Source organism: Kogia breviceps, chromosome 1 (genome assembly GCF_026419965.1).
Source record: "Kogia breviceps isolate mKogBre1 chromosome 1, mKogBre1 haplotype 1, whole genome shotgun sequence".
NCBI lineage: Eukaryota > Metazoa > Chordata > Mammalia > Artiodactyla > Physeteridae > Kogia > Kogia breviceps.
In genome coordinates, this window is record NC_081310.1 from 38,121,915 (window position 1) to 38,142,282 (window position 20,368).

Here is a 20,368-nt window from a genome sequence, read left to right on the forward strand (position 1 = left end):
CAAGGTAACAAATAATTGAATAAGCACCCTCTAAACTATGCACTTACAATTTTACATTCCGTGAACATATCCCTCAAAAATGAAGACAAAATAAAGACATCATCAGATAAAAGAAAACAAATTTCTTGACAGCCAACCTGCACTACAAGAAATGATAACAAAAACTGTTTAGGCTAAAGGGGAATGATACCAGAAAGAAGCCTGGATCAAGAAGGAATGAAGAGATGAAACTGTTCTGGAATCAGTCAGTGGTGATGGCCGCACAGCTGTGAATATACTAAAACCCACTGAAGTGTATACTTTAAAGGGTGAAGTATATCTCAGAAAATATTTTAATTAAAAAAAATGAAGAGCATTTGAAATGGTAAACATGTAGAAAAATAAATACTAAAATTTCTAACTTAGAATCTGGGAAAGATGAAGATTAATCTTCAAATAAAATCACAGAAGTTTAATAAATGAACTGGAACACTTAATATAGTAAGGGTTGGAATATTCACTTTGGCTCTTTCAGAAGACACATTATTTCATTTAGGTCTCACTCTGTTCCTTGAACTTAAATAGTAAACATTACTCATTTACACAGCTGCCATTTCATTGAAATAAGTTATCAACCAAGTGACAAAAATAAATTATTAAGTACCTAAATTACTCTCAAAAATTAAGTTTTCTCTTCTCCTCTTTAGAAAATATTTGGAAAATAAATACATATGTAGTAAGTATAAGTTCAATCTCAAAATGAGCCAAAGATTTCAAATCAATCATGCCTGAATACCTCTTGGTCTTCACTGTTATATATATATATATATATATAATTTATATAAGTAAATAAATAAATAAATATATTTCCTTACAAAGAATAAAGCTTTAACAGTTAGCATAAAATTGGGCTCTAAAATTTTCAATCTCAGCTAGACCCTCAAGCACTATCCGGAACCTCTTCACATGTCCCTGTTAGGTTTCTCTCTGGTTCCCTTTCCTTTCCCTATATAAAACAGTTGTTCTCCCCAATCTTTTGACACTGACCATACACATTCTTCTTACTCTAAGAAGGCAGGGAAAGTACAGCCTTTAGGTAGGAATTATCCCAACTTCCTAACCAAATATTTATAAACATGTTTGCTTCAGTGGGCATTTCTATTTCTTTCCACTCAATGTCTCTATAAAGGTGCCTTTGTAAAGGCTACTCCCTTCAGCTGTGCTTCATAGATCTTACTTTTTCTTATACCTTACCTTTTTCTATATTTATTAATCTTACAGCTTACTATCTATATATTGTACATCTTACTATCTGTATATTCTCTTCTTAAATCTTATTTTTCTAGATAACTCCACTTTCAGAGTCCTTATTGGATTTTTCCCCTAAGTATACAGTCATCACTCATTATCCACAGGGGATTGTTTCCAGGACCCCCTTCGTATATGAAAATCTGTGGATGCTCAAGTCCCTTATATACAATGGCATAGAAGTTGCATATAACCTCTGCACATCCTCCAGCAAACTTAAGTCATCTCTAGATTACTTATAATAACTAATACAATGTAAATGCTACAGAAGTAGCTGCCTACCTGCAGCAAATTCAAGTTTTGCTTTTTGGAACTTTCTGGAATTAAGAAATATATATGTGTGTGTGTGTATATATATATATATATATATATATATATATATATACACACACACACACATACATATGTACACACACACACGCACATACATGCACAATTGGTTGATTCACAGATATAGAACCCACGGATACAGAGGGCTCACTGTATAGGGAAAACAAAACCAAAACCAAATACAATCCATTCTATAGGTGAAGTTCCATTTAGATACTGCTTCCTCTTTATTCTTCAAATTTCTTGAGTAGCCCATGCTTGGTATTTCCATTTATTTCATATTCCATTTGAATTTTAAAATTAAAAAAAAAAACTATTTCAAGCATAAAGGAAAGAATAGAAAATAATAGAAAAAGAAAACCATACCTAAGGGATGTTAACATTTTTTCACATATACTTTCAAACTTTTGTTTTTTGGAATATAAAACACAGAGATGCAGTAAAATACCTTTCCTTAAGATTCAAATATTTTAACCTACAACAGTGACAATCACATATTCAAGCAAATACTGTTGTAGAGTTATTTTGTATCATTGACATGCAAGTTTTTATACTTTTCTCCCACATATAGACAGTCATAAATATAGTCATCTCCTAGTTCATTCTCAGTTTTTGTAATAATGGTATCACATTTCCTAACCATGTTACACAAGGTTTAAATGACACATTAAACAAGATGGACCTAACTGATATCTATAGGACCTCCCATTCAAAAAAAAAAAAAAAAAAAAACAAAAAAAAACCAGAATACACTTTCTTCTCAAGTGTTCATGTAATTCTCCAGGATAGATCATATCTTGGGCCACAAATCAAGCCTTGGTAAATTTAAGAAAATTGAAATCATATCAAGTATCTTTTCCAACCACAGTGCTATGAGACTAGATATCAATTACAGGAAAAAAAAAAACCTGTAAAAATTACAAACACATGGAGGCTAAATAATACACTACTAAATATCCAAGAGATCTTTGAAGAAATCAAAGAGGAAACCAAAAAATACCTAGAAACAAATGACAATGAAAGCACAAAGACCCAAAACCTCTGGGATGAAGCAAAAGCAGTTCTAAGAGGGAAGTTTATAGCAATACAATCCTACCTCAAGAAACAAAAAACATCTCAAATAAACAACCTAACCTTACACCTAAAGAAATTAGAGAAAGAAGAACAAAAAACCCCAAAGTTAGCAGAAGGAAAGAAATCATAATGATCAGATGAGAAATAAATGAAAAAGAAATGAGGGCAACAATAGCAAGGATCAATAAAATTAAAAGCTGGTTCTTTGAGAAGTTAAACAAATTTGATAAACCATTAGCCAGACCCATGAAGAAAAAAAAAAAAAGAAGACTGAAATCAACAGAATTAAAAATGAAAAAGGAGAAGTAACAACTGACACTGATACAAAGGATTATGAGAGATTACTACAAGCAACTATATGCCAATAAAATGGACAACCTGGAAGAAATGGACAAATTCTTAGAAAAGCACAACCTTCTGAGACTGAACCAGGAAGAAATAGAAAGTATAAACAGACCAATCACAAGCACTGAAATAGAAACTGTGATTAAAAATCTTCCAACAAACAAAAGCGCAGGACCAGATGGCTTCACAGGCGAATTCTATCAAACATTTAGAGAAGAGCTAACACCTATCCTTCTCAAACTCTTCCAAAATATAGCAGAGGGAGGAACACTCCCAAACTCATTCTACGAGGCCACCATCACCCTGATACCAAAACCAGACAAAAATGCCACAAAAAAAGAAAACTACAGGCCAATATCACTGATGAACACAGATGCAAAAATCCTAAATAAAATACTGGCAAACTGGCAAACAACAGCACATTAAAAGCATCATACACCATGATCAAGTGGGGTTTATCCCAGGAATGCAAAGATTCTTCACTATATGCAAATCATCAATGTGATACACCATATTAACAAACTGAAGGATAAAAACCATATGATAATCTCAATAGATGCAGAAAAATCTTTTGACAAAATTCAGCACCCATTTATGATAAAAACTCTCCAGAAGGTAGGCAGAGAGGGACCCTACCTCAAAATAATAAAGGCCCTATATGACAAACCCACAGCCAACATTGTTCTCAATGGTGAAAAACTGAAACTATTTCTACTAAGTTCAGGAACAAGACAAGGTTGCAACTGACAAAGGATTAATCTCCAAAATATACAACAGCTCATGGAGCTCAATATCAAAAAAACAAACAACCCAATCCAAAAATGGGCAGAAGACTTAAACAGACATTTCTCTGAAGAAGATAAACAGATTGCCAACAAACACATGAAAGAATGCTCAACACCACTAATCATTAGAAAAATGGAAATCAAAACTACAGTGAGGTATCACCTCACACCAGTCAGAATGGCCATCATCAAAAAATCTACAAACAATAAATGCTGGAGAGGGTGTGGAGAAAAGGGAACACTCTTGCACTGTTGGTGGGAATGTAAATTGATACAGTCACTATGGAGAACAATATGGACCTTCCTTAAAAAACTACAAATAGAACTACCATATGACCCAGCAATCCCACTACTGGGCTTATACCCTGAGAAAACCATAATTCAAAAAAAGTCATGTACCACAATGTTCACTGCAGCACTATTTACAATAGCCAGGATATGGAAGCAACCTAAGTGTCCATCGACAGATGAATGGATAAAGATGATGTGACACACATATACAATGGAATATTACTCAGTCATAAAAAGAAACGAAACTGAGTTATTTGCAGTGAGGTGGATGCACCTAGTGTCTGTTATACAGAGTGAAGTAAGTAAGAAAGAGAAAAACAAATACCATATGCTAACACATATATATGGAATCTAAAAATCAAAATGGTCCTGATGAACCTAGGGGCAGGACAGGAATAAAGACACAGCCATAGAGAATGGACTTGAGGATATGGAGAGGGGGAAGGGTAAGCTGGTGCAAAGTGAGAGAGTAGCATTGATATATATATATATATATATATATATATATATATATATATATATATATATATATTACCAATTGTAAAACAGCTAGTGGGAAGCAGCTGCATAGCACAAGGAGATCAGCTCAGTGCTTTGTGACTACCTAGAATGGTGGGATAGGGAGTGTCAGAGGGAGTTGCAAGAGAATGGCAATATGGGGATATATGTATTCATATAGTTGATTCACTTTGTTGTACAGCAGAAACTAACATAACATTGTAAAGCAATTATACTCCAATAAAGATGTTAAAAAATTTTTTTAAACATATTTACTTCTAAGGTTACTAAAAGTGTTTTCAATGTGTTTTTAAAAATAATGAATAGTTTCCAACTTCATCTTCATGAAAAGTTTTTCTTTTCATGTGGATTATACAATTTCTAAATAAGTTAAATGAGATTAAAACATTTTTAAATCTAATCATATTTCTAGAAAATATTCAACATGAATATGAGAATGTAAATATTTTGTGCATTGTTGGAAATAACTGGTTAACACTTTACTTAGGATAATTTAAGTCTATGTTCATAAATGCCAATAATGTTTTTCCTGTATGAGCCTTGTCAGGGTTTGATATCAAGGTTGTAACATAAATTTCAGATGCATATAACATGTTTTTTTCCTTTTCTTCAGGAACAACTTCTATAAAATATTTTTAATGATAGAAATTATCTTTTCTTTGAATGTTGTATGAAGATTATCTAAAAGAGTCATGTGGGCTTGACTTGTTATTTCTGTATTTGGGTGGAAACACTGAAGTTGAAAAGATGACAGATTTTACACTAATTTAAAGATTAGATATAGATATGTTTTCACCTTTTTCTTGAGTCAGCTGATAATTTATAGTTTTATAAAAATTATCAAGTTAATTCTTTCATTGTAGTTGCATCATATTTTAACTACTGTATTGTAGTTGTGACCCATTTCACATATTTTTGTGCTGTCTCACTTTTCTTGATTAACTTTGCTTGAGATTAGTCTACTTTTGTAATCTTTTACATAACTGCAGTTTTGTTTTCTTTCAAATATTTGCTTTCTATTTCATTCATTTTTACTTTTATGTTTATTATTTGCATCTACTCACTTCCACTGCGTTTATTCTGTTGCTGGTCTTTTCCCCCCTAATTTGATTTGGAAGACTTACTAATTAATTTTTGACCTTTCTTTTCTGTTGTCCACTTTCAACACAATACAAGTATATAAGAACCTCTTTGGACCTCCATGGTGGCACAGTGGTTAAGAATCCGCCTCCCAATGCAGGGGACATGGGTTCGAGCCCTGGTCTGGGAAGATCCCACATGCCACAGAGCAACTAAGCCCAGGCGCCACAACTACAGAGCCTGCACTCTACAGCCCACAAGCCACAACTACTGAGACTGCATGCCATAACTACTGAAGCCCGTGTTCCACAACTGCTGAAGCCTGCATGCCTAGAGCCCGTGCTCCAGAACAAGAGAATCCACCACAGTGAGAAGGCTGTGCACCGCAGTGAAGAGTAGGCCCACTCGCTGCAACTAGAGAAAGCCCATGTGCAGCAGCAAATACCCGATGTAGCCCCGCCCCCCCAAAAAAAGGGAAAAAAAGAAGAACCGCTTTGGCTGCATTTCACATATTTTCATTGTAATTCAGTTCTAAATATTTTATGATTTCCAATGTGCCTATTTTTTAATCCATGAATTATATTAAAGTTTATTTTAAACGTTTGGGTTTTAGAGAAGTATTTCCTTGCTGATTGCTCCAAGTTTTATTGCAATGTGATCACAGAATATGATCAGAGCTATATTGTAGTTCCTTTGTTCTACTGAGGTTTGATTTGTTATTTTAAAAGAAATGCATGTTCTAAACTACAGACCAATATCCCCATGAACATTGCTGCAAAAATCCTCAATAAAGTATCAGCAAAGTGAATTCAGCAGTATATTAAAATGATTTTATATGACCATTTCATAAGGATTTCACTGAATCAGTAACATCCACTTTGGCCAGTAATTATCATCTCAACAATATTAAGTTTCCAACCCACAAACATGGGATGTATTTCCAATTATTTATGTCTAATTTATTTAAGCAATGTTTTGTAGCTTGCAGTATATAAATTTTACATCTAACTAATTATATTTATTCTTAAATATTTTATTCTTTTTGATGTTATTTTCTATGGAATTGCTTTCTTAATTTACTTTTCAGATATAGCTAATGTGTAGAAATATAATGTATTTTGTGTGTGATTTTGTATCTGCAACGTTGCTGGATTTTTCATTAGCTTTAAGAGGCTTTTGGTGTGTGTGTGTATTCCTTAGTGTTTTCTACATATAAGATCATGTCATCTGTTAACAGAGATAGTTTTACTACTTCCTTTCCCATTTGATTGCATTTTATTTCCTGTTCTTTCTAAATATTCTGACAATAACTTCTAGTACTATGTTGAAAAGAAGTGCTGAAAGTAGGAATCCTTGTCTTCTTCCTTATCTTTGGGGAAAAGCTTTCAGACTTTCATCACTGAGTGTGTGACCTGTGGGTTCATACATGGCCTTTATTATGATGAGGAAGTTTCCTTCTATTTCTAGTTTTCTGAGTAGGGTTTTGTTTTGTTTTGTTTTGTTTCTTTTACCATGAAAAATTGCAGAATTTTCTCAAATGCTTTTTCTGCACCAGCTGAAATCACATGGGTTTTCTCTTTATTCTGTTAAAGTAGGGTATTACATTGATTGATTTTAGTATTATGACTCTTTGCATTCCTGGAATACAACTCACTTCATCATGATGTATAATCCTTTTAATATGCTGTTGATTGGTTTGTTAGTGTTTTGTTGAGAATTTTTGCATGTGTATTAACTGGGAATATTGGTGTATAGTTTTCTTGCAGTGTCTTTGCATGATTTTGGAATCAGGGTAATTCTGTCTTCACCGAATGAGTCAGGAAGTATTCACTCCTCTTCAGTTTCTTGGAATAGTTTGAGAAGGATTCGCATTATTTCTCCTTTAAATGTTTGAAGAATTCTCTAGTGAAGCTATCTGGTCTAGGGCTTTTCTTCATTGGTTTTTTTGATTACTTTGTCCTTATTAGTTCTTATTAGTTTTAGGTCTATTCAAAATTTCTATTTCTACGTGAGTCATTTTGACAGTTTGTACGTTTTTAGGAATTTTTCCAATACATATAGGTTACCCACTTTATTAGTGTACAGGTGTTCATATTATTCTCATAATTCTTTTTATTTCTGTAAAGTCAGTAGTAATGTTTTTCACTTGTGATTTTTTTAAAAAATACATTTATTTATTTATTTATTTTTGGCTGTGTTGGGTCTTCATTGCTGCACACAGGCTTTCTCTAGTTGTGGCGAGAGGGGGCTACTCTTCGTTGCAGTGTGCGGGCTGCTCATTGCGGTGGCTTCTCTTGTTGTGGAGTACGGGCTCTAGGCATGTGGGCCTCAGTAGTTGCACCATGCAGGCTCAGTATTTGTGGCTCGTGGTCTCTAGAGCGCAGGCTCAGTAGTTGTGGCACACGGGCTTAGTTGCTCCACAGCATGTGGGATCTTCCCGGACCAGGGCTCAAACCCATGTCCCCTGCATTGGCAGGAGGATTCTTTTTTTTTTTTTTTTTTTTTTTTTTTTTTTTTTTTTTTTTTTGCGGTATGCGGGCCTCTCACTGCTGTGGCCTCTCCCGTTGCGGAGCACAGGCTCCGGACGCACAGGCTCAGCGGCCATGGCTCACGGGCTTAGTTGTTCCGCGGCATGTGGGATCTTCCCGGACCAGGGCACGAACCCGTGTCTCCTGCATCAGCAGGCGGACTCTCAACCACTGCGCCACCAGGGAAGCCCGGCAGGAGGATTATTAACCACTGCACCACCAGGGAAGCCCCACTTGTGATTTTAATATTTGCTTTTTCTCTTTTTCTTAGTCAATCTACTTAAAAGTTTGTCAATTTTGTTGATCTTTTCAAACAATGAACTATTTTTGGTTTTATTGACTTTCTCTATTGTTTTTCTATTGTCTATTTCATGTATATACACTCTAATCTTTATGCCAAAAATTGGCTAACCTAGATGAAGTGATGAAATTCACTTCATGAAGATATAACAGTCTTAAATTTGGGTGCACCTAAGAACAGAACTTTAAGTTGAAAGTAAAGAAAAAGTGATAGAACTGAAAGAGAATTAGTCAACACCACAATTATAGTTCAGGATTTTACTTATCCTCTCTTAGTAATTGATAAAAGCAAGCTGTCAAACAATCAGTAAGGATGTAGAATACTTAAAACTATTAACCCACTTGATCTAATTGACATTTATAGAACACTGTATATAATGAGAAGAATACACATTATTTCAAGTGCACAAGAAACACTCATCAACATAAACCATATTTTCTTCATTAAACAAATCTCAATAGATTTAAATTATTTAAAATTATAAGAAGTATGTTCCTTAATGTTCCTTAACAAAATTAGACTAGAGATGTAAACAGAAAGATAACTTAAAAATCTCCAAATATTGTAAATCAAACAACACACTTCAGTAAACCATAGGGTCATAGAAGGAATCACAAGGAAAATTAGAAAGCATTTTTAAATAAAAATTAAATCATAATATGACATAACAAAACTTACATGATGCAGCTAGGGCAGTGCTTAGAGGTAGTAAAAATATAGCACTATAAGCTCATATTATAAAAGAAAGGATTCAAATCTAATAAGTTTTCAACATAATTGGCTAAAAGAGCTAATTTATAAAACTAGGTAAAAGGTATAGAAAAATAAAGAAAATAATCCATCAACTTAATGCCAATGAATTCAACAATTAGACAAAATTTTTAAATTCCTTGAAACACAGATAAACTACAAAATCTCACTGAAAAGAAACAGATAATAAGAAGTACTGTATATCCACTAAATAAATTGAATTTCTTTACTCTAGGCTCAGATGGCTTCACAGGACATTCTGTCAACATTTAAAGAAGAAATAAGAGCAATTATATGCAAACTTTTCCATAAAACAGAAGAGGGAACACCAATTATTTTTGGTGTCCAGCATTATGCTGATTCTAAAACCAGATAGTACATGAAAAAAATATATAGTCCAATATTTCCTATGACTATAAATGCAAAATCCTTAACAAAATACTAAAACAATCTAGCAATATATAAAAAATATAATATACCATGATTGTTTAGAGGTTTATCCTAGGCATGCAAGTGAAAATCAATCAATGTGAGTCAATGAATTAATAAACTAAGGTAGAAACATCACATAGTTATCTCAATGAATGCAGAAAAAAAGCATTTGACAAAATCCAGCATTTATTCATAATAAAAATGTTCATGAAATAGAAACAGCAGATAATTTTGTCAACCTAAGAGATGGTATGCATAAAAAATGTACAGATAATGTCATAATCAGAAGGGGAAATGCAAATTCTATCCCCCCCAAATTAGTAATAATTAAATGTCTGTTCTCACCATCTCTATACAACATTGTTCTGGAGATCCTAGTCAATGCAATAAGGTAAGAAAAAGAATAAATAAAAGGCATACAAGTTGGAAATAGATGACATGATCATCTACGTAGACTACCTCCTAAAAAAAAGAAAGGTACTAAAACTATTAAGTACAATTGAACCCAATAAACTAGTGACATACACATAAAACCTCCATTAAAGATCTATTTACTTAAATTTCCTTGGTTTCTTTCACTCAGTACCTAATGCCTAACTTTCAACAAAAAATTATAAGACATATTAAAAGGTAAAAAATATATTTTCAAGATACAGAGCAAGCCTCAAATATGGCAGAGAGAGATGTTGGAATTATGAGACCAGGAATTTGAAGCAGTATGATCAATATATTAAAGGCTTTAGTAGAAAAAGTTGACTATATGCAAGAACAGATGGATAATATAAGTAGAAAAATGGAATCTCTAAGAAAGCATCAAAGGAAATGCTAGCAATCAAAAACACCATCACAGAAATTAAGAATGCTTTTGATAGGCTCACCAATAGTCAGAACACAGCCAAGGACAGAATCAGTGAGCTTGAAGAAATGTTAATAGAAACTTTCAAAATTGAAATGCAAAGAGAAAAAGAATAAAAAAGAACAGAATATCCAAGAATTGTGAGACACTTATAAAAGATGTAATGTACGTGTAATGGGAATATGAGCAGAAGAGAGAGAGAATGGAACAAAAGAAATATTTGAAGCAATTAACAGTATTCCAAAATTAGTGCTAGGCACCATACTGCAGGTCCTGGAAGTTCAGAGAATATCAGTCAAGACAAGTACCCCCAAATCTATGCTTACCATAGGTATAGCCATTTAAACTGAAGAAAATCAAAGACAAAGATAAAATCTTGAGAGAAGGCAGAAGTGGGTGTGTGTGCATGCACACGTGCCCACACACAGCAAAAAACTTTATCTATAGAGGTGAAAGCTAAGTATTACATTGAATTTCTCTTCAATAACCTTGCAAGCAATGAAAAAATGGAGTGAAACACTTAGTGTTGAAAGACAAAAGCATCAACCTAGAATTCTGTATATAGCAAAATTATCCTTCAAAAATAAGGAAAAATAAAGACCTTCCCAGACAAAAAACTGAGGCAATTTGTCACCAGGAGACCTACCTTGCAAAAACTGTTAAAAGAAATTCATCAGAAAGAAGGCAAATGATATAGGTCAGAAACGTAGATTTACATAAAGAAAGGAAGTGTATTAAAGAAGGAATACATGAGGATTAAATATTTTTTCCATATTCTTAATTAAATTAGACAAGTTTGTTCATTTTGATTTTATTTTTATGTATGGTATTAGGGAGTGTTCTAATTTCATTCTTTTACATATAGCTGGTGAAGCAACCAACAAGGGGTTAATCTCCAAAATATATAAACAGCTCATGCAGCTCAACATCATAAAAAACAAACAACCCAATCAAAAAATGGGTGGAAGACCTAAATAGACATTTCTCCAAAGAAGACGTATGGATGGCCAACAAACACATGAAAATATGCTCAACATTAATTATTAGAGAAATGCAAATCAAAACTAAAATGAGGTATCACCTCATATCAGTCAGAATGGCCATTATCAAAAAATCTACAAACAATAAATGCTGGACAGGGTGTGGAGAAAAGGAAACCCTCATGCATTGTTGGTGGGAATGTAAATTGATATAGCCATTATGAAGAACAGTGTGGAGGTTCTTAAAAAACTAAAAATAGAATTACCATATGACCTAGCAATCCCACTACTGGGCATATACCCTGAGAAAACCACAATTCAAAAAGACACATGCACCCGAAGGTTCTCTGCAGCACTATTTATAACAGTCAGGACATGGAAGCAACCTAAATGTCCATTAACAGAGGAATGGATAAAGAAGATGTGGTACATATGTACAATGGAATATTACTTGGCCATAAAAGGCACGAAATTGGGTCATTTGTAGAGACATGAATGGACCTAGAGACTGTCATACAGAGTGAAGTAAGTCAGAAAGAGAAAAACAAATATTGTATATTAATGCATATATGTGGAATCTGAAAAAACTGGTATAGATGATCTTATTTACAAAGCAGAAATAGAGACACAGATGTAGAGAACAAACGTATAGATACCAACGGGGAAAGCGGGTTGGACAAATTGGGAGATTGGGATTGACATATTTACACTATTGATACTATGTATAAAATAGATAACTAATGAGAACCTACTGTATAGCACAGGGAACTATACTCAATGCTCTGTGGTGACCTAAATGAGAAGGAAATCCAAGAAAGAGGGGATATATTTATACATATAGATGATTCACTTTGCTGTAAAGTATAAACTAACATAGTATTGTAAAGCAACCATACTCCAATAGAAAAAAAAAAATAGTTTGCTATGGGACTTCCCTGGTGGTCCATTGGTTAAGACTCCATTCTCCCAATGGAGGGAGCACACGTTCGATCCCTGGTCAGGGAACTAAGAGCCTGCAGCTGCATAACGCAGTAAAAAAAAAAAAAAAAAAAAAAAAAAAAAAAAAAAAAAAAAAAGTTTGTTCAAAATAATAATTCAGGTTATGGAAAAGTGACATTAATGACAGCAATGTTATAAGGAACTTGTACTATCCATGAAGTGTTATAGTATTATTTGGAAAAGACCTTGAATTAATTATAAATATAGACTGCAAACTCTAAGCTCAAGCACTAAAAAAACTTAAAAGAAGTGTAAATGATAAGTTAAGAGAGAAAGAAAAATGCAGTCTTAGAAAATGCTCCCTTAAAACCAGGCAAGTCAGAAAAAAAGTAAAAAGTGGAAAAGAAAAGAAGATACAAAGAACGGGATAATGAATAGAAAATAAATTCAACTATTAATTCAATGAACAGATGTTAATTCAACTATGTCAATGTCACTTTAAATGTCAATGTCTAAAAACAACTATAAGACAAAGACCATCAGAGAGGATAAAAAAACAAGACCCAACCACATGTTATCTACAAGAAATCCACTTTAAATATAAAGACACAAAGAGATTAAAAGTGTGGGGATACCTATTTAAATCTTCTGCCCATTTTTTGATTGGGTTGTTTGTTTTTTTGATATTGAACTACATGAGCCGTTTGTACATTTTGGAGATTACTCCCTTGCCAGTCATATCATTTGCAAATATTTTCTCCCATTTTGCAGGTTGCCTTTTCGTTTTGTGTATGGTATCCTTTGCTGTGCAAAACCTTTTAAGTTTAATTAGGTCCCATTTGTTTATTACTATTTTTTCCATTACTCTAGGAGATGAATCCAAAAAGATATTTCTCAAACAGTGTGCTGCCTATGTTTTCCTCTAGGATTTTTATAGTATCTGGTCTTACATTTAGGTCTTTAATCCATTTTGAGGTTATTTTTGTGTATGGTGTTAGAGAATGTTCTAATTTCATTCTTTTATATGTAGCTGTCCAAAGAAGACATACAGATGGCCAAAAGGCACATGAAAACATGCTCAACATCACTAATCATTAGAGAAATGCAAATCAAAACTACAGTGAGGTACCACCTCACACTGCTCAAAATGGCCAGCATCAAAAAATCTACAAATAATAAATGCTGGAGAGGGTGTGGAAAAAAAAGGAACCCTTCTTCACTGTTGGCAGGAATGTAAATTGGTACAGCCATTATGGAGAACAGTATAGAGACTTCTTAAAAAACTAAAAATAGAGCTACCATATGATCCTGCAATCCCACTACCAGGCATATATCCAGAGAAAGTCATAATTCAAAAAGATACATGAGGTTCATAGCATCACTATTCACAATAGACAAGACATGAAAGCAACCTGAATGTCCATTGACAGATGAATGGATAAAGAAGATGTGGTGTATACATATACAATGGAATATTGCTCAACCATAAAAAAGAAAGAAATAATGCCATTTGCAGCAACATAGATGGATCTAGAGATTATCATACTAAGTGAAGTAACGCAAGCCAGACAGTGAAAGATAAATATCATATGATATCACTTATATGTGGAAACTAAAAAAAAAAAAAGTTACAAATGAACTTATTTCCAAAACCGATATTTCCCAAACAGAAAGACACTCACAGACATAGAAAACAAACTTATGGTTACCAAAGGGGAAAGGGGTTGGGGGGAGAGATAAATTATGAGGTTGGCATTAACACTGCTGTATATAAAATAGATAACCAACAAGAATCTACTGTATAGCACAGGGAGCTATACTCAATACTTTGTAATAACCTATAAGGGAAGAGTATCTGAAGACAAAAAAATATACATATGTATAAATGAATTGCTGGGCTGTACACCTGAAGCTAACAGGATATTGTAAATCAACTGTACTTTGATTAAAAAAACAAACTAATGTGATCTAAGACTGCATTAATTGCAGGTTAAAAAATAAGTAAGGGAAACCATGGTATCACTTATCAAAAGAAAGCTGGAGTAGCTATATTAATTTCAGACACAGCTGACTTCAGAGTAATGAAAATTATCACAGATAAAAAGAGACATTACATAATGATAAAGGGGTTAATTCTCCAAAAAGAACAATGCTTAATGTGTACGCACGTAACAACAGAGTTTCAAAATACAATGGACAAAAACTGATAGAACTGCAAGGAGAAATAGGTTAATTCACTATTACAGCTGGAGACTTTAACATCCCTTTATCCATTATTGACAGATCCAGCAGGCAGAAAATTAGTAAGGACTGAAAAGCACCATCAGCCAACTGGATCTAATTGATATTTATAGACTACCTTCTCCAACAACAGTGGCAATACAAATTCTTCTTAAGCTCACAGAACATTCACCAAGACAAACCATATTCTAGGCCATAAAACACACCTTAAAAAATTTAAAAGAACAGAAATCATACAAAGGTATGCTATCAAACCACAATAGAATTAAATTGGCAATCAATAAGTTAAAGATATCTGGAAAAACTCCAAATACTTAGAGATTAAATAATATAGTTCTAAATAACATATAGGTCAAATAAGATGTCTTAAGAAAAATTTAAATACATTTTTAACCAAATAAAAATGAAAATACAACTTATCAAAATTTGTGGGATGCAGTAAAAACAGTATATATAGGAAAACATATAGCATTGAATCATACATTTGAAAAGAAAGATCTAAAAGCAATAATTTACGCTTCCAGTTTAGGAAAGCAGAAATAGAAGAGCAAATAAAATCTGAAATAAGGAGAAGAAAATAAATAAAAATGAGAGCATAAATCTGTAAATTTGAAAATTGAAAACTGATAGAGAAAATCACCAAAATCACAAGCTGGCTCTTTCAAAAGATCAACAAAGTTGATGAACATCTGTCACATTAAGAAAGAAACTCATTTCTATCAGGCCTTCTGGCATTTCTAATAGTGTTTTGTGCACATAAATGCTATCTGGTGCAAAAACTTTACTTTTTATGTTGGAGATCATACTATTGCTCATTATGCCAAAATTGACTTCTCCCATTTAATATTTATGGTTGAAATCTACTTAGCTCAAAATTATAATTGTCTCTGTTTACTTCTTGTGACATTTGACTGTTAAACCTCCATTCATCCTCTTATTTTTTCCACTTTTCTGTGTAATTTTGTTTTAGGTGAGATTCTTGTACAGAACATCTAGTTATATTTTGTTTTTAACCCACTTAAGGGCTTTTACAGCTTAAACCATTTGCATTTCATATCACAACTAACGTTGGTTTTGACAGCTGTCTGTGTTCTTTTATATCCTCAGTGCAATGCCTCACAATCAACAGAAGAGAGTAATTTTAAAGTTAAACTGTCAGAACATTTGGTAGATATTTGTGGCTCATCTTTCTTTGACCTGAAGTTTTAGACTGAACCATCATTTGAGTAGGATAAGGAGAATATCAACATGAAGCTACCTAGAAGCATCTTTTTAGCTTCTCTCTCTTCTCTGTTAGTGTTCATGTTATACTTGTCTAACCTTGCTTTACTTATGAAAACAATAACAATCACTAACATTGGCATGACTGCCATCAATCACCAAACTCCTCATGCTGAGTTTTTCAACCAGAAAATAGAGAGCCATGATTCAGTCAGAAAAATGCCACTGCAACTTTTAAAATAATACTTCACAAAGGACCTTGACACACCTTACAAAAATGTGTCCTCAAACCAACTCCCATTCCTGACCATGGATATTTTTAAATACTGAATCATAGCTCTCAGTGTTCTCATACCTTCCCTCCCCCTGTGTCTCTCTCCCTAAGTCTCCTCCCCTTTCCCATTTATTTTCTCATTACTCTCCTTTTTATAGAGGAAATCCATTTCCACAACTTTAAATTAATTGAATTTCCTTATTGATTCTTGCTCTCATTTCCAAATGTTAGTGCTGTATTTCTAGCCCTAAGATAATTCCATTTAAAATTAAATTATTACCAAAACCAGCAATAATCCTCCCCCATTTCCCCAGGATTGTCAGACTAGATTACTAATTCTTACTTCTTTAAAATATCTATAGAATTCACATTTCCTTTTCCTTCCTCATTGCCTTTATTCTGTTTCATTGGACTCTACCTCTTAACACTTGTGTCATTGCAGCAGTCTCTAAACGATATTCTCTTTCCTAAACTCTTCTGCCTAAAAGTCTATACCAACACACTTGAAAAGGTCCAATCATCTTATGTCATTCCCCCACTTCAGGATTTATAATTCTGGTAAGTAGGTAGATCAATCAAACATTAGCTAAATTTTCAAGAAACAATACCAAATTAACAGGCTCACTTCTCTATTTTTTGCATCTACCATAAATTGCTGGTTCTTCCCAGCTTCAGAATTATTTCATGCATTTCAATCATAATGACTTTATTTCTTCTTACATTGGTGTCCCCTCTGAAATGTCACATTCCCATCAATTCCAAGCCTATATTTCCTTCAAATGCATTCCTTTTTCCATGAATATTTCCAAATTAGGGGGATCATGTCTTAGACATGGAGCTAAATGAGCTTTAGAGTAAAGGCTAAAGAAAAACAATGAAGAAGAAAAAAACAAAACAAAACAAAAAACGGTATCAGATGGAAGCATGGATCTACATAAAGGAATGGAGAGTGCTATTAGTAGTAAATATAAAGCATTTTTCAGCACATTTAAATATAATTGTCTAAAGCTAAATAGAATTATGATGTATTGTGATGTTTATAACATGTGAAAGTAAAATATATGAAAATGATAGCATAAAGAATGGAAGGGGAAACAAATATGCTATTGAAAGTGATATGTTTATAATATTAACTGAAGGTACAGTGTGATAAGTTAAGCATATATATGGAAAACTCTAAAACAATCTCAAGAGAAGAAAACAAAGGAGTATAGCTAATGACACAATAGCTCAGATAAAATAGAATCATAAAAATATTCAATAAATCCAAAAGAAGGCAGATAAACAAAAAAACAAACTGCAAGATGGCAGCTTTCAACCCAACTATGTCGATAATTAAATTAAATAAAAAAGGGCTGCACATTCCATTAAAAGTCATATATTATCTAATGAATAAGAAAAAAATCAAGGTATGGTATAGTGACTAAGGTGGCTGTGTGTTCATCTTCTTCCTCCTGCCACAGGTCCAGATCCCCTGATGGTATCCAACTGTGCTGAAGTCTGACTGGTGTCAACTGTCTCCACAATGCTCCCTGCCCCCCAACCAAGAAATCTGCTCAGGCTGGGGGAAGCAAAATAGTGGAGTAGAAAAAGATTATTGGAGACAAAACTTTTGGTCTAAAGAACAAGGAAGGAGGAAAGCAACAAAAGTTTATCAAGGCTGTCACTCATCAAGTTCAATTTGGTCAACAAAATCCACATCATGTAGCATAAAGGGAAGCCAAAGAGAAATTGAACAAAGATGACAAGAAGTAAGAATTGTAAGAGCTAAATGAGCTATTCAAACCTGTAGTTGCTGCTCAAAAACTAAGTAAAGGTACAGATCCTAAATCTGTGGTACGTGCATGGGCAGAGCACTAAAGGAGATAAGTTCTCTCACGACTTGACTGTGGTAAGAAAATGTGATGCAAGCAGTGAAGAAGTTGAAAAGTGTACTATGCTTAATTGGGATGAGAAAAAAACTGGAAGAAGCAGTGAGTAACAAGTACAGTGAGGCAGAAAAGAAAAACTCCAAAACTGTTAGTGTGCAGACATTTCTTTGAAGCTATTGAAAACAACAAATATGGCTGGCTTTGGATATGCCATGGAGAGGGAGATATTTGCATGTATCATGATACGCTTCCTCCTGGATTTGTATTGTATTGGATATTTTTATCTTTTGTAAAAAGAAAGAAGAGAACTTCATTAGAAGATCTAATTGAAAAAGTGTTCTGCCCTAGGTCCAAATGCTGCCAAAATAACTCCAGAACTGTTTCTTATATGCAAGGGAAAAACAAGAAGAGATTGATAAACTTAAGCAAGAAATGTGAAGAAGGAAAGTAGACTTCAAAACAGGGTAGGTACTAGTTTTCAGTAGTTGTGAGATGTTTGAATTTCATCCTGAGCTGATGATAATGAGGAGGAAGCAGACGATACCTGTTACAACCAGGGAACAGATGGAGATGAGGCTGATGATTCAATGAGCAATGTAGATGAGACAAATATTACTGTAGCCAGTCTTGAAAGATTTCAGTACACATACTTCAGAAAGAGATAAAACAAATTAAGCAAAGCTTACAGAGGTAGGGCTAAAAATGGCAAAAGAAGTGATCTGGAAGAAGAAAATGAAGGGAAGGGACAGAAAAATGGAGCCATCGATGCTATTCCTATTGATGAAACCTTTTGGGGGGAAGATGTGGATGATCTAAAAGAACTTAAACACACTTGATTTAGAAAAATGACATCATACAAGTCAATGAAAAAATTAAGCCAGCTCAGCATGGTTGAAATTGACTACATTAATTTTTCCACCTAGAATTCTTCAATAGGATGTTTATTTTCCATGCTGATTCTGGTGGGCTTACTTGCCTTCAAAAAAGGAATATTCTCCCTAACTGCTATATTCTGACTTTGGCTACATCTTATAGTAAGTTCAGAGTAGTTCGTGATAAATTGAAAATGACTGATTGCCACTCAGGTAGGAAGTGTAATTGCCCTACAAGCTCCTGATTTTCATGTATTATTACATGAAATGTAATAATGCATTATTACAAGGAGAACATAAATATAAATTTACATAAATGTAAATTTAAAATACCCTTCATTTAACACAGTTTTTAATGAGTGATTTAATTTCTTTTGTATTTATATGTTTAAAAGACTCCCTAGGGCTTCCCTGGTGGCGCAGTGGTTAAGAATCCACCTACCAATGCAGGGGACACGGGTTCAAGCCCTGGTCTGGGAAGATCCCACATGCCTCGGAGCAATAAAGGCCATGTGCCACAACTACTGAGCCTGCGCTCTAGAGCCCGCGAGCCACAACTACTGAAGCCCGTGCACCTAGAGTCCGTTCTCGGCAACAAGAGAAGCCACTGCAATGAGAAGCCCATGCACCACAACAAAGAGTAGACCCCGCTCACCACAACTAGAGAAAGCCCGTGCGCAGCAACAAAGACCCAAGGCAGCCAAAAATAAATAAATAAATTTAGTTAGAAAAAAAAAAAGGACTGCCTAAAATATGAGCACTGTACTTCATAAAGAAAACCACAGATTTAGTATTGTACACCTTTGGACAATTTGATGGCAATTTAAAATGGAATTTCTTAAATCTCACAGGATCAGCTGCAGTAACCTATGTTTAATTTTTTTGTTGTTATTGTTAATAACGTTGTAAATAAAATCCTTATACATTAAAATCCAAAAAGAAAAGCAAGAATCAACTATATCATGTCTAAGAGAAAATACACTTAAATATAATGATATAGGTTAAAAATAACAAGATGGGAAAAATATACAAATTCAAAAGAAAGTTGGAGTACTTATATTAATGTCAAAGTAGATTTCAAAACAAAGATTAATGCTACGAATATAAAGGAACACTTCATAATGAAAAAGGGGTAGATTCACCAAGAAGACACAGCAATCCTGAATGTGTATACAACTAACAATGAAGCTTCAAAATTCAAGAAGCAGATCTAAAAAGAGAAACAAGCAAATCCACAATTATAGCTAAAGACGTCAATGATCCTTTTTCAGTAACTGATAGAACAAATAGACATAAAATCAGTAATAATATAGGAGACATAAACAACACTTTCAATCATCTTGACCAAATGGATACTGGTAGAATATTTTATGCAATATAAGTAGAATACAC

General features: G+C 33.6%; 1 protein-coding gene and 1 pseudogene across 7 annotated transcripts in view; one reads left to right on the forward strand and one right to left on the reverse strand.

Annotated features, from left to right (window-relative positions):
* Positions 1-18,953, forward strand: part of LOC136793110 (zinc finger CCCH domain-containing protein 15 pseudogene) — a 50,044-nt pseudogene extending 31,091 nt beyond the window's left edge.
* The window catches only part of AKT3 (AKT serine/threonine kinase 3), a 379,537-nt gene that overhangs the window by 49,878 nt on the left and 309,291 nt on the right, over positions 1-20,368 (reverse strand). The window lies entirely within an intron of this gene.